Source organism: Larus michahellis, chromosome 9 (genome assembly GCF_964199755.1).
Source record: "Larus michahellis chromosome 9, bLarMic1.1, whole genome shotgun sequence".
NCBI lineage: Eukaryota > Metazoa > Chordata > Aves > Charadriiformes > Laridae > Larus > Larus michahellis.
In genome coordinates this window covers 7,299,844-7,307,802 of record NC_133904.1, presented here as the reverse complement: position 1 = coordinate 7,307,802, position 7,959 = coordinate 7,299,844, and positions in this window count along the sequence as shown.

Sequence of the window (7,959 nt, the reverse complement as noted above, 5' to 3'; positions counted from 1 at the left end):
GGCATGTATCCAAACCTAGGACAGCCTGACATCAGGGACACAGCGTGGCTTGAAGCGTCGGAGGAAGGCAAATAGCCCAAACTCTCTCCTGAACTATTTATTTCAAGCCTCAGGTGTGTTGGACAAATCACCATTGATGCTCCTCTTCTGTTCTCGTCAATGGCTTTCTGCGGCTGCCCAGAGCGCGCTGTATTTGTCACTGATTTCGTCTTGTTATCGGCTGACAGGGAACAAGTCAGGCACCTCAGTTTGATTGAGGACCAGCACACTCGGTGCATCGCTGATCCCAGCACCAAGGGTCTGGCTCCGACCAGTGGAGCCTCCAGAGCCTCCCTGGGAGCCACACACCACTTCTGCCCTTCCCCAGCTCTTCCATCATGTCTTGTTTACGTTCAGTCCCATACATCATGTACAAATGTAGGTCATAGCAAAGTCCATGCCTCAGCAAACTGTGAAATCTCAGCTTAGCCTCTTGTCTTGCGTGCAAGAGGGTTTTCTCACCTCCTAGCGCTCGGGGCTGCTGCTGCTTTGAGTTCTTCCTTCTCAGTGAGTCCGCGCTTCCCAGCAAGTGTTGGGAAAACTCATTGCAGCCGTGCCGGCAAACACCCTCTGACAGTGTAAACGCTGCAGGCTGCAGACCTCCTGGGGAAGAAAAGGAGGCTGAGCTGCGATAAACCCCAGCATCTCGCGTGAATATCTTTCATGCAACCGCCCTTCCGCCATCCCCAGTGCCACGAAAACCTCTCTTTAGCGTCTGTCTCCATTCCGTGCGCTGGGGTGAAAAGAAAATCAATCTCTCTTGTATACATGAGGCACTGATATTCTTGCAAACAGTGGAATAACTCCACATTTGTGTTGGTGGCGGCAGCAGCAGGATCCATCCTTCTGCCTTTTTATTGCCTGAACAGCAAAAGTCAAAAAAGCAAAACAACGTGTCCAGGCACTGAGAACGAATTAAGGGCTTGTTGGCTGGGAACTGGCAGCACACGAAATCTGCCTCTCCCTCCCCGTTCTTGCGGCAGCACCGCAGCTGGACGGGCTGTATTTTTGGCAGGAACCCTTCCTCCTCCTTTCGCTCCTGGTCAGTACGCGCTTCACCGAAGCCCAATGCAGGCTGGAGAACACCAAGCTGTGAAACCCCCTGGGGCGCTCAGAGGTGCCACACCGCATTTCCAAACACCCCACTGACGAGAGCCGGCCAGCGTGACGTGATGAAGAGATAGATGGATCCATTGAGTGAGAACATTTAATGTGTTGGCCACGTTAAACGTGTAGTGGCAGGCGCTGAGCTGACCTCCACAATGGCCAAGGCAGCAGGAAGAGATTCTTCCTTCTTCCCCCGGCTCTTCAAGCCATGCAGTGTCCCCTGCATCTTCCCACCTCCATCCCAACGAGGCTTCTAAGCCAACAGCACGCGTTTTGCTCTGTGTTGAATAAAAGTAGCTCCTAACAAGGGCTTTTGGTCTCTGACCCAGCAGCTCATGCATTTTTGGGAGGGTGAAAGACATGGGGTGCAAAAGCCCAGCGCTGCAGCACCGCAACGGCTGCCTAACACCCCACCTGCTGAAAACTCGTTGTTTGTATTCTGCATGCAGGTTTCCTTTGTTTGCACACATTTCTATTAGGCCTTAATAGGCTTCATTGAAGTATTTTCAGGTTCTGCCGAAAAACAAAACGCCAAAGGACGCCCGAAATGCTGGGTTCCTAATGTTCTTCCTCAGATTTCAGCTTTTAAGACAGCACATCAAAACAGGAACATAATGAAGCTGCTATTATTACTAATGCCTTCCACATTATTTGAGTTGCAGGGAACAATTAAACGGCACAAATGACGTGCTGTTACACTTGGGGACGCTGCCAAACGGCGGCTCCATTCACCTTCTCTCCTCTACTTCTGTTCTTCCCCACCTGCTCCCTGTCAGGAGGCGAGGCGCAGCCGGTTTGCTCCGCTTCCTCTGAAATTCAAATCAAAGAAAACTCCAAACGCTCCCGTTTCCTTTCAGAAAAAAATGAAACGAAATGCGTGCAAAAAACGTCACCTTCCGGAGGCTTTTGCCCCGTAACAGCGGCAGCCCCTTGATGCCTCCGGTGCGGGGCAAATCGCACAGTGGCTCTCCGTGCTGGGAGGAGACCCACCTTGCACCCGGCTGCCTCTTCTGCTGCTGAAGAGCCCGGCAGGTCTCCTCAGTTCTCTGTCCAAGCTTTTATGAGCCAGACTCATTAATCACCTCGCCCTTACCAAGGGAGACCTCGCTACACACTCCCTGCTTGCCAGCTCTGGATCGAAAAGAGATGGATGCGGTTCCTGGGCTTTTGACCTGAGGTTGCTCGGAGCTTCAGGTTTTGCAGCCCTCTGTGCAGGATGGTTGTGTCCCGTCCCACCTGTGGAGCACCTGGTCAAGAGATGGAGCTCTGTGATGTCTTTCCCGTGGTTCGGGCTGCGCAGGTTGGCAGGAGCTGCGAGCTTTAGCCTCGCAGAAAGCCATCCGGCCGTGCAGCAGGTAGAGATGCCATGCCCAGCCACACAGTTAAACAGCCGAATAACGCTGCCCTGGCACCGGGTACCAAGTGTCATTCATTTTATGGCTGGAAGCAGCCAGGAGAAAGCATCTTTTCGGGCTAGGAAATGCACACAACACCACTGAAGCTGTTGGAGGGTTTTGCCTCGTATTGTGAAGTTCTGGACACACAGCTTCCAAAAACGGCATGTTCCACCAGCGCCCCAGGAGAATGGCCACGGTGAAAGCACAGGGACAGCTTCAGCATCCTTGGGCTGTGATCTGGAGAATCTGCATAACTCAGAAACCTTCAGCCCACAACTGTGTCTTTACGCAAGCTGCCAACTTTGGTTTGGATCTGTAGGCTTGTGCCTTCTTCATTGGGCTTCCTCCTCCAGCTGGGTCTGACAGATGAGGACTGGGGTGGGAGGAGTATCTTTAGCAAGGAAGGCACCTGGCAGGCGTTGGGTCACTTGATGAGATGTGGGGGTGGTCAAGGCCAGAAAATTATAAAGGGCACAAGTTGAGCAATCACTGCAAGTGGTACAAGGTGGTTGGAAGATGATTCATTAGCAAAGAGCTTGTGGACACTGGAGGAGCTTGGCACTCTCAACAAGGACGGATCTCCAGGGGCTTGTTATAGACAGGTAAGGTAGAAAAAGGAGCTCAGAGACTTTTCTCTGAGTACCTACAAGGGGTTTTGGTTTTATCTTTAAGTGAAATGATGGTGGTATCGGAAACCATCTACGAACATATGCTTGTTTGCTCCTGTCTCCGAGTGGTTTGGTAATGCTCTGGGTGGAAAAATCCAACTGTGACAGTGGCAACGGGTGAGCGGTTTCTGACTTCCACCGTTAGTGGGGTGGGATGTGGGGAGGTGATGGGAGGCTTGTATCTGGTCTTTAGGCTTGAATCTACCAAGGAGGGCATCAGCACTTTCTTCTGAGCTCCTGAAGCTTCAAAAAAGCTGGAGATGGAGTGGCTGAGGGCAGTAATGGCAGCTGGTAGAGTGGGCACAGGGTGTGTTAGACCAGTGCTCTTACATGCTGTAGGGCTGCAGGATGTTCTCGTGGGTTTATACCAAGTAGAGCAGGGAATTGATACATCTTGAGTGCCACGTTCTGCATTTGACATCTACTGAGGTTTTTTTGAGCCATCTTGTGTGTGTGTATTCATTCTTGCAAGAGGCTCTTGCCTGTTTGCTTTAACACTAATGAGATATTCTCCCTCATTTCTTTGTTACGCCAGCTCTAATTTCCAACTCTTTGACATGAGCAACCATTTTTCTCTGAAAGGCTGAGATCATGTGGCGGGATTATAAATTTACTCCTGAAATGCTCCATTAATAAATAATAAAGTGTTTATAAATATGCAAAATAGATTATTAGTCAATTCTACAAAATCTTGGCTACAGGAGCATAAAAGTGTGCCCTGCAGCTTGTATATCTATTATAAAAAAGAGGAAGAAACTAAAAAGAAATTTAGATTCCCTTTTTAAGTTCCAAGCAGCAAATGCTGAATAACTTACTTCTGATAGGGATTATGTTAAAAGCAAATCATTTGTTTCCTTGAACAGTAGCAAACAACGTGCTGCAAATATGTGATTTTCAAAAATATTACATCGACGCAGAGGGACAAGAGCGAGTTGTTCGTTTGAACAGCTCATTAAATAGCAGCTCTTCAGCAGACACCTCACCCTTCCCGCACGTACCCTGAGTGGTACTATTGTTTTATTTAAGCTCAGTGAGCTTCAGGAATGCTAACACCGTTTAAATAGACGCGAGTCTTAACGACAGGAGCTCAGACTGGAACTTTGAATTAAGTCACGTTGAAGTTTGCGTGTTCCCAAGTGGTACCGGCCAAAGGGTGGTGCACGGCCGCCGCGCAAGAGGAGAAGCGCGTGGTCACTTGGGGCCACGCTCGTTGGGGTGCACGGGCCGTGGCGAATGTCGCCTCTGAGTGTTCTCATTTACTGTGTAGCACAGCCTCCGCGTCCCCCACCGGCCGTAGCCACGCCTGCGGTGAGTTTAGGGACAGGGTTAGAGCTGGAGCATCAAACGGTTGACCCCTGCCAGGGGACGGGTATTGATTGCTGCTGTACAGGCTGGGCATACGGCTTTTATGACCTGGTGGGTTTGTGTCATTGAGTTAGCCTTGGGAAATAGTGGGTGCTGAGGGTCCTCTGGCCAACCTCTGCTTCTCTAGCAAGACCCATCCTTGTCAGCAGGTCGTTGCAGCAATGTTTTGCCTTGTTTCTCCAAAAGAAACAGCCTTATTCCTCCTCCGCCACAGCTTTATCTACGAGGGCATTGCTACCTTGTGTTAAACCACAACGATTGGGGGTGGGAGTGAGGTAACTGGGAAGGTGGTGGCAGAAATATCAGAGGAAGCTGGGTGGTGTTCACTTCTGAGCTCTGATAGCATTGCTTCACCATCAACGAGAGGAACTGGTCCGTTTCAACAAAAAAAATTTGTCAGATCAAGGAAAGAAAACAGGAGAAATTGCCTAAATAGACTGTTTTTTCTGTTTACCTGAGGAACATCTTGATGCCACCAGGATCTATGCCGTAGGGATCCTTACGCGAGGAGAGGGAGAGAGCTGGGTGATTTCAGACACTGTCCAAAAGGCGCCGCTGAGACAACTCTGCTGACAGCCAGGCAGAAATGAAGTGGGGAAATGTCAGACGTTCTTGACCTGAGCTTAAACCTTTATGAATTGAGGGCAGGAGAGGAGAAAAGTGTCTATAAAGAAGAGCTTCTCTTCACGTAAATATGTTCGTATCAGGGCAGAGGCAGTCTGGAAACTCATGGTGGGGGGCGAGGACACCTGATAGGGGGAGGCAAAGGTTTTAGAAGAGATGCCTCAAGGAACTGATGATGATTTGAAGCGTTTTATTCATTTTTGCTCAGCAGCAGCACCGCAATTATTCTGGGCTGGCATCAGAGCTGATGAGGACCAGCCACATGAAGCCAGGCCTCCTTGTATCTCCTCTAACAGACGCAGGGCAGCAAAAAATACTTGTTACCTGGCGAGAAACCCACCCTGGAAAGTACCAGCTGAGATTTACTGTGAATAGGGCCAGCAAGTCTGGAGGAGAGAGTTTGGCTTCTGTGATCCTATAGCCCGGAGTGAGTTGCTCTCCTGCCTGTGTGTAAGTGGGAGTGCTGCCACAGTTATTTCACTGGCTTTTAGACTTGGCAGAGGAGTCCCCAAGGATGCTCTGTGCCGCCTAACGCAGAGGAGATGGCCAAACTGGCTCATTTGGCATTTGGAATTGGTAGAAGTCCTGAGCAGGTATCTGTTGCTAAACTGTCGCTACGCCAGAATTACAACATGGACATTAGATTAAATTATCTATAAAAGGCCAGTGGAAGAAGCCCAGAGGAGTCAGGAAGAGCTTTAAGTAGATGATATGTGTTACCCTTCATACAAAAGCCTTAAAATAAATCGAGCTGGCTGAAATGGTGCAGCAGGTCATCTAATTTTTATCCCCTCTCATCTTCCAAACCAATAGTCCCCCATCTGCACACCACAAAGCTGAAACCCTGCCCAGGAAGCCCTAGTCCTGGCCTCACGTGAGAATCAGTGGGTTCCGCCCATCATTGGGAGGGATGGAGTAGGCAGCGGCAGGCAACGACTAGGAGTGTATCCTCAAGCCAGGGCTGGCAGCCTTTGAAGGCTGGCATTTAAGATTGTAATTTCTTCCAAAATAGAGATTGAACACGCTGGCTGAAGCTGTTCAAGCCCCTCAGGACCTGCCTTGTCTGCCCGCAGTCTAAGCAGGTTCTCCCCTTGGGACCAGGAGTCGTCCCCCACCACAGAGGGAAGCAATTGACCAACATGGCTTATGAGAAGCCAGCAGCAAAGGACTGAAAATCCTAGAAACCAGCTTTGTGCCTCATAAACCATCAAGAACTGCATTGGGATTTTTAAGGCCCTTTCTTCTCAGCTTTACAAGCAACAGCCACCCCTTCCATTAGGCTTTCTTGAACTGAAGAGCTGTTTTTCATGAGATAGATAGAAGTGCTGTTTTGAATTATATTCAGCTCATTTAACATGCCATGAGCAAGCGGTCACTAGAGAAGTAAGCCAACCGGGAGCTTGCTTAGTTGAGCTCTGAGGAGTAGATGTCTGTTAGAAACCAGAAGAACCTAGAAAAGTTTCTGGTCTTGTACAAATTGGTAATTGCCAGCTGTTAAGGAGATGAACTATCTTCAATGATGTTTTTGTGCAGCCTAGCTACAGACTACTTGGTCTTAAGCAATTAGAGCTATTCCTGTTTCACACTCTTAACAGAGCTCGTTGTCAGGGATAATTCAAATCATCTAGGTTAAGCTAACATCTCCCTGATAGCACTTGCCAAACATTGCTGGCAATTTTGCAGTCATCAGTATCAAGGCATCCAAAGATCACTGACACTAAGAGACACAAGAAAGACGCCCCCTTCCCTTTTCCAGGGTTATAAACATCTTAGCTCCGTTCATTTAACCTCACACTTGCGCACAGACTTGCTAATAAGAGCAGCAGCTTGTATAAAGTTGGCAAGAGTCGCATACAAAAAAGAGGGGAAGTCGTGTTATACTCTGGCCCATGCATAACTCTTCTAGATACTGGAGAAATAACCCTTTAATAGGATCCCTTTAAAAAAAATATTTATATCTGAAGACTTGTCTGAGAAAATCTTCGTTGTCCAAGAACTTAGTTGCAGCTTCCAGGCTTCCCCTATCAAAATTCACAAAGGGCTAAACTGAGCCTTGCCCCTTCTGCCCAGAGCCCCAGCTGCAATCATCATCAAGCTCTAGCTTTTCAGCTCTTAATTAGCAAATAATTTACACCAGATTTTTGGTCATTTGCTCATCTTCCACTTGAGATCTCATCACAAAGGCAGTACACCCAGAGAGAGCAGCCATTACATGGCATCTTCACTTCTGCAGCCTACGCTAAGGGGGGGGGTGTGAGGGGCTGTCCTGTTTAGCCACAGCTGGCTGATGGGTCTTGAACTTCCTACACAAACCAGCTTTGCTGCATAACAGCTGGCTCGTGGCTGAGGCCTGATACCATTTTGGTAAGTATTTTGAATTAAATTGAGTTTTACTTTACTGACAGGACATAATTTAAAAGGCACTGGCTGGACACTGGCTGCCTTTTGTCTGCAAGACTGAATTACTCTTAGACTTTTACTGAAGAGATGAAGACATCAAGGCACGAGCAATCGTAGGAGAGGAGAAAGGCAGAGCTGATGCATGTACTGCGTCACTCTGCCCAGGGTCTAGGAGTGTCTGCAATCCATGTAAAAATAGTGCAAGAGGGAAACAATCTAATAAAGTGTGCACAAAATAAACAAGTGAGCCCCAGATTGCCCTATTCCTCATCTCTAGCACTTCATCTCACCATGCCCTGAAAGCCACAAAATTGCTTCAGAGACGGGGAACTTGGTCAAGCTAGACCAAAGTGGAAGGA